The 20,019-nt window shown below is 51.7% G+C and overlaps 1 protein-coding gene across 14 annotated transcripts in view; it reads right to left on the bottom strand.

Moving 5' to 3' along the window:
- Positions 1-20,019, bottom strand: part of LOC144773261 (uncharacterized) — a 7,170,044-nt gene that overhangs the window by 4,505,754 nt on the left and 2,644,271 nt on the right. The window lies entirely within an intron of this gene.

Genomic DNA, 20,019 nt, shown 5'->3' with positions numbered 1-20,019 from the left:
GATGCAGACCGCCCCATTCACCATCGGGCAGACCCATCCTGACTCCTGGAGCCAAGCACACCAGCCAGCTCCTGTCACTCACAAGCCAGACAAGCAATCCACATTCACTGCACACAGACATGCCATCTTCTAGAAGTGGCACTTCTACACTAGACACATCAAATCTGCGCACACTGTCGCGCAGCATTTAATCTCACGAGTTCGCACACACCAAACTCGCCCCTGCACTCCCCACACATCAGGAACTACCATGGACACACATATCCCCCATGCGTTCCTATGGTAGGGCAGGCCAATCTCACCACACGCACTCGCGAGTTTGGTGTGTGCGAACTCGTGAGATTAAATTCACAGGTGGTGGCAGCTCCTGGGGCTCATTGGGGGCGCTACGTCTTGAAACAGCATTACCGGCCAATTTTACCTGCAGTGACTACTACTGCTCGTTATTTTAAAACCCTTTCTCACTGTTTAATTTCGTCTGAAAGCAGTCTGCTTTTACTGGATTGTGTTGTTTTAATACTGAACTGGTGCAATTGCACATTATTACTTACGGTCTTGGCTTCCTTGCCCCGATCCCGCGCGGCTCCTAGTGCCGATTGCGTGGAGGGCAGCTCCCTCAGCGCGGCTTCCTGTGCCGGCCAGCTGAAGAGCAGGCGCCATCTTAGGAGCAACCAGAAGGGCGCGCGCACCGCAGGCAGCAGTCTAGCGGCCCGAGGCTGCTCCCTACAAAGCGGCAGACAGCGCAGGGCTCGTGGTGAGTTTCACAGGTGGTGGCAGCTCATGGGGATCATTGGGGGCGCTACGTCTTGAAACAGCATTACCAGCCAATTTTACTTGCAGTGACTACTACTGCTCGTTATTTTAAAACCCTTTCTCACTGTTTAATTTCGTCTGAAAGCAGTCTGCTTTTACTGGATTGTGTTGTTTTAATACTGTACTGGTGCAATTGCACATTATTACTTACGGTCTTGGCTTCCTTGCCCCGGTCCCGCGTGGCTCCTAGTGCCGATTGCGTGGGGGGCAGCTCCCTCAGCGCGGCTTCCTGTGCTGGCCAGCTGAAGAGCAGGCGCCATCTTAGGAGCAGCCGGAAGGGCGCGCGCACCGCAGGCAGCGGTCTAGCGGCCCGAGGCTGCTCCCTACAAAACGCACATGTGCTACCGGAAGCGCAGCGGACGGGCACAGCGGGTGCGCCTTGAGCGCGCCGAAGGTGCACCTAAGGTAATCCCGTCTGCGCCCGTCCGCGGCCAGACGGGGCAAGAGGCACGGCATTATGCCAACTCTCGCTCCTACTCGGCTGACCAACTCTGCGCTTACCAAGGTCCTTGGAAACTAGATCCTGTCATTCAGGACCACGTCCGTCACATGGGCATTGCGAGCGATTCACCTTCATTCTCCCTTTCCCTGAACACTCCCCAGCCGCTATTACAATTCATCTCCTTACCCTCCGGGGCTATTTTAAATACTACAGTCCCTTCTATCCCGGTCCACTCGGTAACCTCTACCCCCACCATTTCAGCTTATTTGTTAAACACCCGCTCGGCCGTTAAACACCAGTCAGACCTGTTCATTTTTCTGGACACCCATAAACCGGACCTAATGTTCCTTGCGGAAACTTGGCTTCGCCCCGAGTCCTTGCCTAACCTTCTGGCCGCCCTGCCTACCACATACTATGCTTTGCGAGCAGACCGGCCCTCTGGAAGGGCAGGAGGAGGGGTGGCCATGCTCGTCCGTACGGACATTCAGTTCCAACTCCTTCCCTCTCCTTCGATCTCAGAGGTGGACTTTTTGATTGCCCGCTCTGTGTCCTTTAAAAACCCCATTACCTGCATTTTGATGTACCGTCCACCCCAACCTATGTCTCATTTTCTCCCGGCCCTTCAGGAACTATTGGCTACACTCATTGTAAACCATTCAGCGGTCCTGGTGCTGGGAGACTTCAATTTTTGGCCCTCAGCCCCAGCGGAAACCGCACTATCTAAAGAATTTACTGAGCTGCTTGTCAGCTTAAATTTTATCTTGCATGTCCACACTCCCACACATGTTCTTGGCCACACTTTGGACCAAATCTGGTCTCTTAACATTTCTACTTCTGCCCGACTGTTACCCCCTGCTTATGGTCTGACCACTTCCTGATCTCCTTTCTCCTAGATCTGAGCTTAGCTTACAGGCCACCCCGCCCTAAAAATATCTGGGCGCGTAATTGGGGAAAAGTCATTATTCCTTCTCTGTGCTCCTCTCTTTCTACCTCTAGCCCAGCTATTGATAAACTTTCTATTCCATCTCAGGCTGAGGCAATAAATAAATGGCTAACCATGTCATGTGATCAGGTGGCCCCCCTTAAGCGCATCCAGGTGAAGCGTACCCACCACGCAAACAAGTGGTTCAATCAGGAGCTCAAGGAGAAGAAATTGGCGGCCCGCCAAGCAGAGCGCACCTGGAGACGCACCTACAGTGAGACCTCGAAAACCCGGTACCACCTTATTCAGGCGGAATACAAGAGTGCAATTCTGAAGGCAAAAACTTCTTATTTTTCTGGCAAGATTCTGCAGGCAGAGAATAAACCGAGGGAAATTTTTGCCACAGTTTTTGATCTGGCCTCTTCGGACAGAACAACTGCCAAACCGGCTCCTTCCCAAAATTTGTGATTCCCTGAATAATTTTTTTATCAGTAAAATTGAAGGCATCAAGTTAAATATTTCCCCTCCATCTATTTCATTTTGTGACATTGTCCCACCTAATAACTGTCATCACCTTGATCAAATAGCTCTGCTATCCGAGGAGACTTTTTTTTCGATTCTCCCCAGCATTAAATCTGGTTCTCCCGCAGATGTCTGCCCGGCCTACATCATGAGCGACATCTGCCGGACCTGCTCCGTTCCCCCCTTGACTTTTCTCAATGCGTCCCTAAAAACCGGCCTTGTCCCTCTCTCTCACAAAGCAGCCACGATTATTCCCATTCTAAAAAAGTCGGGTGCCGACCCCACCTTGCCAGCCAATTACCGCCCCATCTCCCTCCTTCCATACTTGGCTAAGGTGTTGGAGCGGCATATTACACTTACCCTCAGTTCTTTCATCGAGTCTAGTGGGTACCTTGCTTCCTCTCAAGCGGGTTTCCGTCCCCTTCACTCCACCGAAAAGGTGGTAGTGTCCGTCATGGACACATTGAGAGAGGGGCTCGATTCCAATCTTTCACAAGCGCTGATTCTCCTCGATTTATCCGCCGCCTTCGACACGGTTGATCATGCCATCCTTCTTTCCCGTGTCGAGGCGGCGGGCATCGGGGGCTCTGCCCTCACTTGGGTGACCTCATTTCTTAGTGATCGCACCCAAGCTGTCCATCTGGCAGACTTTTCTTCAGCGGCTCAAAAAGTACAATGTGGTGTCCCTCAGGGCTCATCTCTTTCTCTTCTTCTTTTTAATTTATACATTTTCCCACTGATCTTTGCTTTACAGCAGATGGAGGTCACAGTATTCAATTATGCTGATGACCTCCAACTTATTTTCACCCTGTCTAATTCCTCTCATTCCATTCACAGCTTCCAGTCAGTGATGGTCTTTATCAGGGATTGGATGAGTTCGAACCACCTGAAACTCAACCCTGATAAGACGGAACTTGTCCTGACTGGAGGCAAACTCAATCCTTGATCTTCTGCTTTTTGGCCCCCCTCACTTGGTCCCCCTCCTTCTCCTTCTTCTTCTGTTAAAACTTTGGGGATCACGCTTAATCAACACCTTACCCTTCATTCACATGTCAGCACGGTGGTCTCCTCTTGTTTTTTTATGTTGCGGACTATTCGCAAGATATCGCGTTTTTTCTCTACCTCTGCCCTCAAGCTCATAGTCATGGCGATGGTTCTTTCTCGCCTTGACTATGGCAATGTACTGTACAATGGTATCCCCAGCTATGCCCTCCGCCGGCTTCAGCTGGTACAGAACCAAGCTGCTCGCTTGGTTCTTAGTCTACCCAGATTTGAGCACATTACCCCGTCCCTTGGCTCCCTGCATTGGCTTCCGATAAAGGAATGAGCCCTGTTCAAACTCGGATGCCTGACTTTTCAGGCCCGCGCTGGGACGGCCCCTGCATTTATCAAAGCCAGTATCCATCATTACATTCCGGGCCGACAGCTGCATTCTTCTTCCCTTTCTCTTTTAGCTGTACCTCGTTACAAGAAATGTAGGACAGGAGGCTGTAAGTTTTCTGTCCTAGCCCCGTCCTTTTGGAACTCCTTGCCCCTCCCCATTCGAACCTCTGTATCTTACATGGAGTTCCGCAGGAGACTGAAAACCGATTTGTTTACACAGGCCTTCTCATCCTAACTAAATTGGTCCCCCCCTGTTAAAGCTGTTAAAGCTGTTAAAGTTGTTTTGTCCCCGCAGCGCCATGAAACCGCTAAGTAAACGTGCGCTATATAAATATTTTAAAATTCAAATTCAAAATTAAATGCTGCGCGACGGTGTGTGCAGATTTGATGTGTCTAGTGTAGAAGTGCCACTTCTAGAAGTTGGCATGTCTGTGTGCAGTGAATGTGGATTGCCTGTCTGGCTTGTGAGTGACAGGAGCTAGCTGGTGTGCTTGGCTCCAGGAGTCAGGATGGGTCTGCCCGATGGTGAATGGGGAGATCTGCATCTTGATGGCAGGGAGGAGTTGCACCTGGGACCTGAATAGGGCTGGGCCTTCCCTCCACAATGCTGGCTCCACCCCCTGTGGTGTGTCTGATGCGCACGCACTTTACACTGGGACACATTGTTAAAGTGTGCAGAAGCCAAAAACAACTAACACCAGGTCACATTTAAAAGCAAAAAGTTTAGGGGTGAAACTGCCAAAAGGGCCAAGTCCAAAAGTGACCAAGATCGCACCTGTTCCTTGACTTTAATCCACAATGGTGCCAAATTTCTATCCCATGAAATGGGCTGAGAGGCAGACAGCAACAACCCAAGGTATTTAAACTCGTCTGGAATCACTGTCACCTCCTGTGTCCATTTGCCTAGTTGGTCTTTCCCGCGTAAATGCCATAGAAAGGATTTACATGCGTTCATGTAGAGACTGGAATTCTCTCTGACGATTTGCATGATCCTAAGTAGTCACAGGCCCGATCTATTGGGGTGTGTAAAGAAGAATAATACATCGTCCGCAAAGAGCGCTATGCGGTCCGACACCTCCCACGGCCACTCAAAGCCATGGACCTGAGGGTCTATCTTTACCCAAGCCACGAGTGGCTCAAATGGCCAGTGCGTAAAGGTAGGGGGATAGGGGGCATCCGTGACGGATGCCACACCCAATGGAGAAGGTCGGCAAGGTTGAGTCTGCCACACGGACAGAAGCGGTAATTTCAGTGTAAAGAAGGTGAATATATGTGAGGAGACGGGGAGATATGTAGGCGATCCAGGAGTGCAAAAAGATAATTTCAGCTAAGTGATTCAAAGGCATTATCAATGTCAGCAAGGAGAAGTGCAGCCGGTCCATCTAGCCGGTTTGCAGTTGCAAATGCATTATGGGCACTGCGAATATTGTGCTGTGTAGCGCAACCTAGAATAAAGCCAGCTTGGTCAGGGTGAATTAAATCTGTGACTTGTGGGACTATACAATTAGCGATTACTTTGGCCAGGAGTTTAGCTTTCACGTTTAGAAGAGATATTGGGCGGTATGAGGTGTTGTGTTCAGGCGGTCGACCCAGTTTTAGGAAGATGACTATTTCCGCTTGTCACCAGTCAGGTGGGGGGCACCCCCTATCCCCATCAGTGTTAAGTGCTTCTAGGTAGGGAGCAGTCAATTGGGATTGATACTTTTTTATGAAATTTGCATATTGGACAAGGCACTCTAAATCTCCTCGATTGTCAGTGGGGCATCCAGTACTTTCCTCACCGAGTTAGTCAAGGTCTGTGGAGGCAGATCATCCAGGAACCGGTGGATAGCGCCGCCGGGAGGGTCTCCATGGGAGTGTATATGTCTGTGAAATATTCTGCAAAACTTGCAGCGATGGATCAGTGAGTATCTCCCTGGCTGGGCCACGTCCACCTGGGATGGTTAAGGGGCATAGTGTCTGCTGACAGCGGCGGCGAAACAGGGCACTGGATTTGTCAACCCACTGATATATCTTACTGCGGGTAGCTAACCAAAATGTTTTGGCCATATCTAACAATTCGCTGGCATAAGTGTATTGCATATTAAGCAATTGTCAGCGTGCTGCACTTCTGTCCTCCCCCCTACTTCTGCGCTTCAAATCTATGAGGTGAGCCTCTGCCTGTATCAGGTTCTAGTGGCACAGTTTACGTTGTGCAGTTCAGTACGCAATATCTACCCCCTGAGTGTAGGTTTCATGGCCTCCCACAGGGTTTCGGGCATACCACTGTACCTGTATTGTGGGTGAAATAACCTGAAATAGCTGTATGCTTGTGTAATCTGTACTGCTCATCCAGCAAATGCCATGGCGAGATCAGCCAGAGGAATGGAGAGCGTCTGGGGTCTAGATGCAGCTGCAGCAACACAGGAGAATAGTCGGAGAGGCCTGTAGGGAGAATTTCAGTTGTGCGAGTATGTGGAGGTGGAGTGCAGATATGAAGATGTAATCGAGGCGAGAGAAAGACTCATGGACACCGGAAAAGTATGTGTATTTATAATCTGTTGGTGTCTCCTCCAGGTGTCTACCCACCCCATCCCCTGAATCAGTGACTGAAGACTCGAATCCCGCGAGTCTGTCGGTCGCCTTGTACTGCGCAATCTATCGCGCAGCAGGCACAGTACATCATTCCAGTCTCCCCAACTATCGTCAGGAATGAGGGGATCTCCGTCCAGAGTGTCATCCAGTGCTCTTTAAGGTTCCAGGATAGGGACGGGGAGCATATACGCTACCTAGAATGAGGCGTTCACCGTCTAGAGTACCTGACACCACAATGTACTGACCCTGGGGAGCCAACCATGTCTTGTCATGGACATAAGGAACGCCACGGTAAATGAGGATCTGTATGCCGCGGGAGCCCCTACTGAACCCCGAGTGAAAAGTCTGTACGTATCCAAACTGTGCCAGGCACAGCATCTTATTACCTAATAGGTGGGTTTCTTGTAAGAGCAGGACATCGACTGTGTAGTGTTTAGCTTGGAGAACTATGGCACCCCATTTGATCTTGTCTAGAAGACTGCGAACATTCCAGCTGGTAATATGGAGACCCTGCCTCGGGGAATCTTTCATGGCTGGTGGCATGTTTGGTGGTGAGACATATGGACGTGAGCAGACGTTCGGGTGGCCTGATCCGACACTGAAAACAAACAATAATGTCCCATTAGCCCCCCTATCCTCTCTCACATCCCAATACCTCAGAAACATTGAAGCATCTATTGTAGCATGGTGAGCATCCCACCCCCAACAGGGGCAGAGTCTACTCCCTGCCAATGGAGGCCCGATGAACATCCCTTGTTCATTAGAGCGTCTTAAAAAACAAGGGAGTATATTTACTAAGGTAGCCCTGATGTTCTTGCTGCATGGGTTACTGTATATCTATGCATAGCTCTGCGGGTGTCTGTTAGGATGTTGTCTGATCCGGCTGGCCTTCCATAGAGCACATGCAGGATATAGTATGGGTCTTGGATCGTTTCTTGGAACGGGACTGCCGGCCCTTCTTGTTGATGACTCTGGGGAGATTATGACTGGGGCCCCAGATAAAGATTCAGAGTCTATCCTAGGCAGAGTATGGGGCTTAAGTTTCACAGCTTTGTCTATCTAGTGGAACACCTCCTCTGGTGTCTCGACAAAATGTGTCCGTGATTGATAGGACACCCTCAGGTGGGCCGGGAAAAGCAGGAGTAATGAATTTTCAGGCCATCCACGCAGTCCTTAGCTTCCACAAAGGATTGTCGACGCTGTTGAACTAGCCTGGTATAGTCCGGGAAGATCATAATGTGGTGGGAGGTGTAGATAAGGGTTTCCTTCAGCCTGGCCTGTTGTAGGATGACGTCTCTATCCTTATAATTGGGAAATCTAGCAATGATAAGTCTGGGACGGGCTCCGGGTGGGGGTTTCTGCAAAAGAGCCCAGTGTGCACGTTCAATTATGAAGCAGGGAGACATTAATTTAGGTGGAAGTCAATCTGTCAACTATTTGGTAAGGAAGTCCTATACACCATTTCCTTCACAGCCCTTGGGAAATCCCACGAAGCGGAGGTTGTTCCTGTGCGCCCGTCCCTCTGCATCTTCCACAAGCATCGCCAGACCCTTCGTGAGTGTCTCCATGGTGGATACTTTCTTTTGAAGAGTAGTTACTGTGTCCTCCACTGTCGAAATTCGAGATTCCGATTCAGTAATGCGCTGCACTGCTTTGCAGAGTTCTTGCCAGAGTAGCATGAAGTCTGAGCGCACCACACCATTCTTGGCTTCCAGTATGTCTCTGGCTTGCGTGATCGCTTCTAACAATACTGCATTGTCTGGCAGGGGGGTTGTCTGGTCCCCAGGGTCAGGTGTTTGAGCCACAGTGCTGGTGTATTTATTTATTGTGCTTTGCTTTGTATTGGTGCCGAGCAATTTATCCATGACCATTCTGTATGGGTGGTGAACCTCTAGGCGTGTATCCAGGAGCACACTAGTGTGTCAAGGCCACTATGGGGCCGATGACTCCAACCAGATCAGGCAGACGCGGTGGCGGGAGACCGTATCGGGGGGCACCACACCCACAAGCCGCACAGAAACCTAGTTCGGCCGCTTCTGCAAGCGGGGACCCCCACCTCCCCTAACAGGTACCGTCACCTACCTTTGTGTTTTAGTACCATGGTGGATGGATCCAGAATGCAGAGGATTACAGGTCCCACTTACTGCCAGGTCTGGGGCCTCCAGTCACAGCCTCAAGGTGGATGAGTCGTGTGCAGACAGGGAGTCCAGTTAATGCCCTCGTTTTGGCTATTAGTCGTCGCAACTACAGACGAAGGTCCCGACCGTCATCTGGTGATGATCCGCCGCCCCGTCCCACTACTAGGGGCCTACATCCTGTAGGAGAGCCCACAGGGCTGCACAGCATGTATCATCCCACTGCCGCCACAGTTGAAATCAGTCCACTCAAACTATTAGGTAGTCCCAGTTACTGAGGCCAAGGCCATAGAAATAGACTATTATATTCTTGAGGAGGCAGATCTTCCAATGTCCGGGCCACCCTCCGCAGGCACCCACGGGGCCATGGGCGACACCGCACCGTGCTACTTTAGGTCTTTGTATGCCGCCAGATCCACCCGGAGTTTCACCCTGTTGCATTAGGAGGGGATGAGAGAGGAGGAGGGGAAGACAAAGATCTCTCACCCGGTGACTACTGTAGCCCTCAGCCAGGCCAAGCCACTCCGCCTGTGTTCAGCCTTAGGTCTCTCCCTCCAGGGATGAACATCGGCAGGCCCTGCAACAGAGTAGTGAATGGGGCATCTCCCTAAACTCCGATGGCAATGTGGGTCACAAGATGATGACGCCGCAGCCTGATTTGGCCTTAGAGGCCTGGATACTAGACGTCAGTCTGGGAGAGGGCCGTCCACAACCCAAGTCTGATCGCCCCACACCGATGGCTGACCACCGATCTCGCCGGCACGGATCGCAAAGCAGGTACATCTCTAGTCGGGGAGTCCTGGCAAGGGCACCGCCTCAGCTGCTTGCTGCAAAACGAGCCCAGAGCATCTAAACCACGCCTGCGCGCTGCAGCCCGATATGGCCGCCAAGATCCGAGTACAGGGCGCCGATGAGGGCAGTGGCTCTTCGCATCTCTGGTCCCGGCGCGCACCTCACCATCACATGAGAGTAACCCACTCCGCCGGGGAGGCACCGCCCTACTTCGATCTCCTCTTGGGCGTGCGTCAGATTCCTCTGGCAGCACACCTCCCACTCCAGCACGTATTCCCCACGAGGTCGGGGCTTTCTAGGCCTCAGTTGCACCGGACACGCTGATCATGCAACACGCTATGGTGGGCGCCAACAAAGGGGATCCCAGGGGGAAGCACAAAGAGCTCCCCAGGGTCTAGGAAGCAAATTTATAAGCTGATGCAGCAGGATTAGTAAACGATTTTTGCAGGGCTACGGGAGCCTTGCTAAGACTCGTCCGCCATTTTGGACCGCCAGGTCATGCCCCCCGTTTCAGCCTAAATTTTTAACATTCAAATTTCAGCCAAACACAGTAGAGACCTCAGAGTTCCCTTCCCCTATAGGGCCACCATAACTCAGATTTCAAGCAGAAGTGTAAAGGCATACAAAACTCTGAGGTAACAGGTGAGCCTATTTGGGGAGGGAGGGTCGCGTGTCAATCTATAAAAGATATCAATACTGGAGAATCACAGTCTACAGGTAAGTAACTTGTGTTTTCTCCAGTATTGTATTTGTTATAGATTCACATACTTGAATCCAGAATCTAGTAAGCAGTATAAGCACTATAAGAGAAAATAAAGGTGGTGGTTAGGCGAACCATCCTACCAAGACGTAAATTTTAGCATCAGAAACCAAGAAAAGGAAAAAGAATATGCATACAAACTTACAGTCAATATGAAAAGAACAAAGAAGGCTAAAACCTGTCTACCTTAGGCAAAGAGAAATCAAAGTGCAGTTTGTCCAGCAGCAATATCTGCCTTCTTCCAACCATCAAGGCATTAATGCTTCATGAATGTGTGAGCGTTCGCCCACGTTGCCACCAAGTATATGTCAGGGAGGGATGCTCCTGCAAACAGGGCAGAGGAAGTCGTCACTTTTCAAGTTGAATGAGCTTGCTTTTCTGCAGGAAGCAGGCGACCTGCATTTTCATGACAGAAGGTAATCGTTGAGGTGACCCAATGAGCAATGTTGGCCCTTGTCAAGGACTGTCCTTTCCCAGGAGCCAAGAAAGAGATCAATAGCTGAGAGGATTTACGGAAGATCTTTGTTCTTTCTAAATAAAATGTTAAATGTTTAATGTCAAGTGAATGCAATGCTCTTTCTGCTGCTGAGAATGAATTAGGAAAGAAAGTTGGTAAGTTGAAGGCATCTTAGGTATAAAAATAGGGTTGGTGAGTAGGATGACCCAGTCTGGCAAAAATTGAAGATAAGGGACTTTTATAGTGAAAGCTTGGATTTCACTGAAACGTCTGGCTGATGTAATGGCCAGGGGAAACGCAACGTTCCAAGAAAGGAACTTCATTTCCCATTTGTATACTGGCTCAAAGAAAGGACGCATTGGCTGTGACAGGACAGTATTTAACAGTGTTTAACAGGTTGGAAGGCTCTTAAAAGTCCCTTCATAAATTCCTTGATGAGACGATTAGACCACAGGGAAGTTTGATCTGAGCGTCTTCTATGCCTAGAAATTGATGCCAGGTGTACTCTTATAGAAGAGTGAGAAAGTCCTGATTTAGAAAGATAAGGCAGCACCTGCTCCGGAGATGATGAGAAAGGATGCTATGCATGCGAAATACACCAAGCACAGAATCTCTTCCATTTAGCTGTGTAGCATTTCAATGTGAGAGGAGCTTGAGACTTCTGTAATATTGTAGAACACTCTTAGGACGGCCTCAAAACACCAAATTTAGTGTAATGAGGAGCCAAGCCAACAAATGAGGAGAAAAAATTTGGGTATAAACCACTTGGCCCTGGTTTAGCTGCTCCTGGCTGATTTTGCAGCAAGCGGCTGAGGCGATGCTTGAATGTATTAAAAAGGCCATTATCCGTGTCATGCACTTGGTGAACACCCTGGGAGCCGATTTCAAACTGAATGGAAGCACTTTGAATTGGTAATGGTGCCCTGCCAACTCAAACCTTAGAAATGGTGATGCTGAGGGTGAATGGTTCACGTAGAGAAGATCCTCCCTTGGAGGGAAGAGAATCGGAGCACACTCTGATAGGCGATGCAGCTCAGTGTACAAGAAGTGTGTAAAGCATTTGCACATAACCAACAGTTGTAACCACTATAGTTTTATATACTTAAGACAAGACCAAAAATGATAAAAATCCACAATACAATACTTGGAAATCTTCAGTTATCAAAATAAACTTACAGTAAAGTTCCTTGAAGTTGATAGCTCTGTCTGGACTATCAAGGCGTTGTCAACAACAAATCAAACAGTTCTAGCTGATCGTTGCATCACAGGCCAGCGACAGTGTCGGGAAGACCTCTTGTTGGGCTCCAAAAGTCCGCAAGCGTCAGTTCAGACGGTTGGTGCAGGAATCATCGATCCCTTGAAGTCACACGCATTGCAGAACGAACTCCTGTGGTTGAAGTCAGGAGCGTCAGCAAGCAATGTGCTATAATGGGAAGGGGAGCACTTTGGCGTGAGGTCGCAGTGCAGGAAGCGACTCCGTGATGGTCATCCAGCGGCAACGGTGAGACCAGGGCTGCGGTGCAAAGTGATGTGGTGATCGTCGTGGTGCTGGCAGGTCACGGTGCAATCAGCGGCGTTGTCATTTCTGAAGCACTGTCGCCGGCATCGGTAAGCCAAGGCTGCGGTGAGGGATGAGGACGGTGCATCGTGTAACTTATGAGCAGTGCTCTCGAACTATGGTGCAAGCAGCGGCATCGATGTAGGTGTAAAGCGGTGTCGTCAGGGATACCAGGGCGAGGGCATGAAGCAAGGCAGTGTGGAGTGCGGTGCCCACAGGTCAGGTGCAAGCAGTGGCTCGTGGTGGCCTCAGGTGGTATCGTCGGTGAGACCAGGGTTGCGGTGCAGCGGTGCCTTCATGATACAGAGTCGACTGCGGCTTCATAGACAGCGTCGGGTTGCTTTTCCTCTGTTGCAGCATGTTAGAAACGGGACCCCCGGCCGGCCAACGCTCACGCCAAGGTCAGTCAGGGATCACCATTTCTAAGGTCAGGGCAAGGGAGTCACACACCAAGGCAACCCCTGCTCACCCTCTAGGTAACGTGGCGCGAGCAGCAAGGCTAATCTCAGAGGCGATGTGTAAAGCGTTTGCGCGCGCACCCCAGCGACAACACCCTAGGCCCACCACAAAGGAAACTCCACACAAGGTTATATCAAAAATAGCCTTTGTATTTGTTAGACTTGGGCCTTAGGGCAGGTTCACCCCTAATCTTTTTGCCTTTATTTATGACCCTGTGTAGTGATTTTTGGGTCTTGGCGCACTTTTTCCCTGTGTCCCAGAGTGAAAGTGCGTGCGTGTAGTATGGCTGGCCTGCCCTCCCATAGGAATGCATGGGGAATGTGTGTGCCCTGGTAGTTCCTGATGTGTGGGGAGTGCAGGCTCGAGTTTAGTATGTATGAACTCGTGAGAATGAATGCTGCGCAATGGTATGTGCGGCTTGTATGTGTCTAGAAGGGAAGTGCTACTTCTGGACATTGATGTATGTGTGCAGTGAGGATAGTGGAGCGTGATTGGCTGGAGCTGGCTGGCATGCCAGGCTCCAGGAAGTCTGGATGGGTCTGCCCGGTGGTGAGTGTGAGATCAGCATGAGTGATGTGTGGGAGGAGTAGATCTGTGTCCTGGATGGGCTGGGTTTTCCCCACACAATGCTGGCTCCGCCCCCCTGTGGTTTGTCTAATGACCCTAGCCTCCCCAGTGAATGAAAGGGGTGGTTGGGCCATCAAGGGTACTCCCAAGCCAGCTGCAACTGGTTTCCCCCCACCCTGCACCTCCTAACAAAGGAATTCCCTGTATAAATATGGGGCTGTGTCCCCACAGAAGTTGTTCTTGGTTCTGCCTAGGATCTTGCCAGAGGGGGCTGTTGCTGCTGCAGGGGCCAAGAGGACCGCCACTTGGCTTGTCTCCCTGCCTGGAGACCCAGTGTGCTGGCTCTGGCCCTGCCTTGCCCCTCTGCCTGCTTCCAGACCCTGCTGGAGCTTTCCTGTGCCTGGAGGCACCCTGATTTTGATTTGTAGCGCTAGGAGCGCTTTCCTTATGCCCCAGCGCTCAATAGCGCTTTGCTTGTCTTCCTAAGCGCTGAGCGCGCCTCTCCTGTGCCCCTGAGCGCTTGGGAGCGCTTTATTGACCTTGCCGGTGCCCACCCGGCATTGCAGCTGAATTGCCGATTTCGCCGATTTATTGGCGTAGCGAGTGCCACCTCGCTTTATCTTATTAATTGAAGGCCGGTGCCACCCGGCATTGCCCCGTGGTATTTATTTGGTTACGAGCCGGTGCCCACCCGGCATTGTCCCGTGTTCACCGCCGCAGCCCGGGAGCCCTGAAAGCTGTTGCCGGGCCGCTGCCTAGAGCGACCCGGAAGTCCCGCCTCCTGACCCCCAGGGCCGCGCTGCCATTGGCGGCCCCGGCGGAAGTCAGGCGGAGGGAAAGGAGACGAGGCCAGGCGGGAGACCGAGGACGTCTGCTCCCGTGTCTGCGAGGCTCCCGAGTGAGGTGAGGAGCCCCGCGCTGCTCCAGCAGCGAGACACCCGGTGAGTGCCTGAAAGGAGGGAGAGGGGCCGCGGGACACATTGCCGGTGTCCGCCCCTCCCCCATAGCGCGACCTAGCGCTTGTAACTGTTTGGAGCCCCGAGGCTCCTGGGGGCATTACTGATTCCTGAGTCCCCCGTGAGGGACTCCAACTAGAGGGGCCATCCTTTGTTCCTTGAGCCCTGAGAGGCTCTCGTGCCCTATTTGTTTATGAGCCCCAGAAAGGCTCTTCATTGCCCACATCGTTTAGAGCCCTGAGAGAGGCTCTGGGGGCATATTCATTATTTAGAGCGCTGAGCTCTATTGGCACATTTTGCTTGGTGAGCCCCTGAGAGGCTCCTTGCCCATTTGGTCCTTGAGCCCTCCTGGCTCCAACGTTGGCCCAGTGCATATTTACAACTGTCCAGCACTTAGTGGACAGTTGCTACGTTTAGGCTTTGTGTTCTGTGCTGCCTGCGCAGACCCCTGACTTTGAGACTCAGGGCATTCAGCCCCTTTCGAGGCCAGTTGGCCTGAGGGACCTTTCTAGTGTTGTGCCATGTGCACCCTGCGCAATTTATGATTACTGCTTATTTGATTTGTGCGCAAATGTTCTACCTGCACCTCTGAATGTGTTTTAATGTTACATGTGCAATTCTTGTTTATTATTACCTTTGCTAAAAGTGACCTGCTTAGGTAATTCTTTATGTGTTTATCCCCTTTGCTAAAAGTGACCTGCTTAGAGGATTGTTTGTGTCATTACCTTTGCTAAAAGTGACCTGCTTAGGTAATGCTTTGTTCTTTTATTTCCCTTTGCTAAAAGTGACCTGCTTAGAGGAATGTTGATGTTTGATTGCCTTTGCTAAATGTGACTTGCTTAGGTGATAGGTTTTCCTTCCCTAGGTCCTGATGATAAGGTCCTAGCTCCCTGCGTGATTTCCCTACAGAGACTAGGGTGGCGTAGGAGGTGATAGGTTTTCCTTCCATAGGTCCTAGCTCCCTGCGTGATTTCCCTACAGAGACTAGGGTGGCGTAGGAGGTGATAGGTTTTCCTTCCATAGGTCCTAGCTCCCTGCGTGATTTCCCTACAGAGATTAGGGTGGCGTAGTAGGTGATAGGTTTTCCTTCCATAGGTCCTAGCTCCCTGCGTGATTTCCCTACAGAGACTAGGGTGGCGTAGGAGGTATTTTCCCTTTACCAGTAGTTACTGGTTGTATGCTACATTTTCTATTTCTGTGTTACAGTCATTATATGTTGATGTGCTAAAGTGTTATACCTACAAGTGTTATTTCTAAAAAGTGCATACCCCTGACAGTGGTCCAGGTGGCCCTGTGCTGTACATAATCCCTTGTAAATCTTGCCCGTGCCTGTTGGCACATTGTAAAGTGTGTGTGTTATCTAATGTGTTCTTATTATTATAATACAAAGGCTATTTTTGATATAACCTTGTGTGGAGTTTCCTTTGTGGTGGGCCTTTGGTTGTTGTCGCTGGGGTGCGCGCGCAAACGCTTTACACATCGCCTCTGAGATTAGCCTTGCTGCTCGCGCCACGTTACCTAGAGGGTGAGCGGGGGTTATCTTAGTGTGTGACTCCCTAGCCCTGACTTGGAAGTGGTGGTCTCTGACTGACCTTGGCGCAAGCCTTGGCCGGCCAGAGGTCCCGTTTCTAACATTGGTGGCTAGCGGTGCGGATTGGACTTGCGTTTGCGCTGTACCACAGTGGCGACAGGCCACACTTCAAAACTCTGCAATTTTAGATAACCACATTTTGGGGATTATTGTTTTTTAGGAAAGTTCAGTTTTGCTTCTCCTGAAAGGTGTCATTTTGTATTTTGTCCAGTACCTTGTTCCCCGCCCTGCTCCCAGAGTTTGGTACCTGTGTCGCTAGTGGTCAGGTTGAGATAATCAGGGGTGGTAGAAACTGCCTTACCAGTCCGAGGGGAGGGTTGTGTATGAATGAGTGTTGTGTTACACTGGACAGTGGAGTGCAAGTTCCCTGAGATAGGAATCTTGCTGAATTTTGTTGATTGTATACTCCTGTTTAGCTCAGACCCCCAGGTTCCCTGTGTGATCTCATCTCTAGAACGTCTGCCAAAATGGAGCCTGTTTTTGATCTCAGTGATCTAGTTTGGTACAGTATGCAGGAGTTGGAAAGGTTCTGTAGAGAGAGAGACATAGGGGTGGATGAGGCAGATACTGAGAACCAACTTAGGAACCACCTGGTCCAATGGTATAAGGATCAAAGGGATCTTGAGCGCAGCGAGGAAAGGGCCCAGGCCACACGCCATGAGGGTGGTGAGTCTGTGGGGAGCCCTGAAGATTCTGATGAAGAATGTGAGTTGGATGATGACAGTGGTTGGGCCCCAGCAGATAGTGAGGACCCCATAGATAGGGAGTCCCTTGCTAGGCCCAGTGTCAGTACCAGCGCCCCATCCCTTGTCCTGTCCCCAGAAGAGTGGGAAGATAGGGAGAAAGAAAGGGAGCATCAGTTAGCGATGGAACAGCTCATGTTAGAGCATGCCCAGGCTATGGCGCAGCTAGAGATCGAAAGACTCTTAGCGCAGGAGAGGATAGAGGTGGAGAGAAGGGCCATCATCCGTGAGAGAGCAGCCCTAGAGGATAGACTCTTCCCTGCGCACAGTTGTAATTGTCTGGATTCCCCAGAGAGGGTGGAGTCCAGTGGTGGCAGCTTTTTAAATGTCAGTGTAGACAGTCCCACTCCCAGTTCCCCGAGTATGGTTCCTGTTTCCCCAGAGGAGGAGAATAGGTTGAGGTTTAGGAACCTTAAGAAACCATTTCACCAGAAGTGGGGGTATTTTGTGGATGACTGTTCGGATGCAATGTGGGGTTGGCTGACGGCTAACTCGGACAATGAGGTGGACGGTGTGGTGAATATGTTCCTCAAAGAGCAGTTGCTCAGTGTTGTTTGTCCAGAGTTGCGCCAGCACCTGCTAAAGTTGAAGTGTTTTTGTCCTTGGGACCTCGCAGAGGAAGCAGAACGCTGGGACAGTGCGAGAGGTTCTTTTGAGTCACTAGTGAGTGATTCCAACAATAGTGGGTCAGGTGTCTTCCAGCCCAGTGTGGTGGAGGAGGGTGAGAGTAGCCCAGCTAGGTCCTTGGTTAGTGAGAAGGGTGTAGGGGCTGACTGCCTGTCTCAGTGGAGCGGGAGTGAGTGTGTGACCGAGAGTCCCCAGACGCCCGAAGCCCTGTCACAGAGCCTGGATGGTTTCTTTAGGGAACACCAGGAAAGGAACCTAGACTTGCCTGTTAGTTCACTTGAGGGAGATCTCCTAGTGTGTAGAGAACCTGGAGCATCTGTAAGCGGAGCTTCCACGGTTCCAGAGTCTGGCGGTACCGCTCCAGTAGGGAGAGTACAGAAGTCCAGTGAAAGGAGTGATTTGGGGATAGGATGTGAGTCCCCAGAAGTCCTGGAGTGCCAGGCATTGGTTCCACCAAAGGTTGTAGACCGGAGGTTGGATGGCCAGGTTCAGGATCAGCCTGACCTGAAGGGTGGGACTACTGTAATCAGTGTCCTAACCAGTTCTTTCTCCAGAGGTACCGCCCCGGTTGGGAGGGAGCAGGACTCTGGAAGGGGGTGCAGAGGGTGGGAGAGCCCACCTCTGACCCCGTTACCACCTGAGGGGTTAAACCCTAGGTTGGGAGACTGGTGTTTAGAGGGTACCACTCGCAGGAGGAGGAGGAACCCTAGGAGAAGAGGTAAGGGGAGGAGAGCCTTCCCTGAGACTCCTGGTCCGCCTGAGGTTGTAGACCCTAGGTTGGAGAACCAGTGGAAGTCTAGCCCTGTCTTACAGACAGGAAGAGTGGAGCATGGCTATTATGTGCCAGGGGTTACTACCCCCCACTTTGTGAGTATACAGGATCCAGTGGTACCTGGGTGGCCTAGGGCCTGGTCCTGGCCGAGGGCAGCTGGAGAGTATCAGTGGGGTACCCCAGTTAGTCCCTACAGTAGTTTTAGAAGGAACCCTAGGGGTTCACCGTGGCATAAAACAGGAGGGTGTCCCTGCAGTTGTGGGCCCGCGTCCTTGTTTTATCGCCCCAAGCAGGGAAGCCCATCACGGTGGTGATCGGTCTGCCCTGCGTTTTGGCTGGAAGGGGGTCGTGTTAGACTTGGGCCTTAGGGCAGGTTCACCCCTAATCTTTTTGCCTTTATTTATGACCCTGTGTAGTGATTTTTGGGTCTTGGCGCACTTTTTCCCTGTGTCCCAGAGTGAAAGTGCGTGCGTGTAGTATGGCTGGCCTGCCCTCCCATAGGAATGCATGGGGAATGTGTGTGCCCTGGTAGTTCCTGATGTGTGGGGAGTGCAGGCTCGAGTTTAGTATGTATGAACTCGTGAGAATGAATGCTGCGCAATGGTATGTGCGGCTTGTATGTGTCTAGAAGGGAAGTGCTACTTCTGGACATTGATGTATGTGTGCAGTGAGGATAGTGGAGCGTGATTGGCTGGAGCTGGCTGGCATGCCAGGCTCCAGGAAGTCTGGATGGGTCTGCCCGGTGGTGAGTGTGAGATCAGCATGAGTGATGTGTGGGAGGAGTAGATCTGTGTCCTGGATGGGCTGGGTTTTCCCCACACAATGCTGGCTCCGCCCCCCTGTGGTTTGTCTAATGACCCTAGCCTCCCCAGTGAATGAAAGGGGTGGTTGGGCCATCAAGGGTACTCCCAAGCCAGCTGCAACTGGTTTCCCCCCACCCTGCACCTCCTAACAAAGGAATTCCCTGTATAAATATGGGGCTGTGTCCCCACAGAAGTTGTTCTTGGTTCTGCCTACGATCTTGCCAGAGGGGGCTGTTGCTGCTGCAGGGGCCAAGAGGACCGCCACTTGGCTTGTCTCCCTGCCTGGAGACCCAGTGTGCTGGCTCTGGCCCTGCCTTGCCCCTCTGCCTGCTTCCAGACCCTGCTGGAGCTTTCCTGTGCCTGGAGGCACCCTGATTTTGATTTGTAGCGCTAGGAGCGCTTTCCTTATGCCCCAGCGCTCAATAGCGCTTTGCTTGTCTTCCTAAGCGCTGAGCGCGCCTCTCCTGTGCCCCTGAGCGCTTGGGAGCGCTTTATTGACCTTGCCGGTGCCCACCCGGCATTGCAGCTGAATTGCCGATTTCGCCGATTTATTGGCGTAGCGAGTGCCACCTCGCTTTATCTTATTAATTGAAGGCCGGTGCCATCCGGCATTGCCCCGTGGTATTTATTTGTTTACGAGCCGGTGCCCACCCGGCATTGTCCCGTGTTCACCGCCGCAGCCCGGGAGCCCTGAAAGCTGTTGCCGGGCCGCTGCCTAGAGCGACCCGGAAGTCCCGCCTCCTGACCCCCAGGGCCGCGCTGCCATTGGCGGCCCCGGCGGAAGTCAGGCGGAGGGAAAGGAGACGAGGCCAGGCGGGAGACCGAGGACGTCTGCTCCCGTGTCTGCGAGGCTCCCGAGTGAGGTGAGGAGCCCCGCGCTGCTCCAGCAGCGAGACACCCGGTGAGTGCCTGAAAGGAGGGAGAGGGGCCGCGGGACACATTGCCGGTGTCCGCCCCTCCCCCATAGCGCGACCTAGCGCTTGTAACTGTTTGGAGCCCCGAGGCTCCTGGGGGCATTACTGATTCCTGAGTCCCCCGTGAGGGACTCCAACTAGAGGGGCCATCCTTTGTTCCTTGAGCCCTGAGAGGCTCTCGTGCCCTATTTGTTTATGAGCCCCAGAAAGGCTCTTCATTGCCCACATC

The sequence above is a fragment of the Lissotriton helveticus genome, chromosome 8, assembly GCF_964261635.1.
Source record: "Lissotriton helveticus chromosome 8, aLisHel1.1, whole genome shotgun sequence".
Lineage (NCBI taxonomy): Eukaryota > Metazoa > Chordata > Amphibia > Caudata > Salamandridae > Lissotriton > Lissotriton helveticus.
The sequence above is the reverse complement of the archived record's forward strand: the minus strand, read 5'-3'. Positions and strand labels throughout refer to the sequence as shown.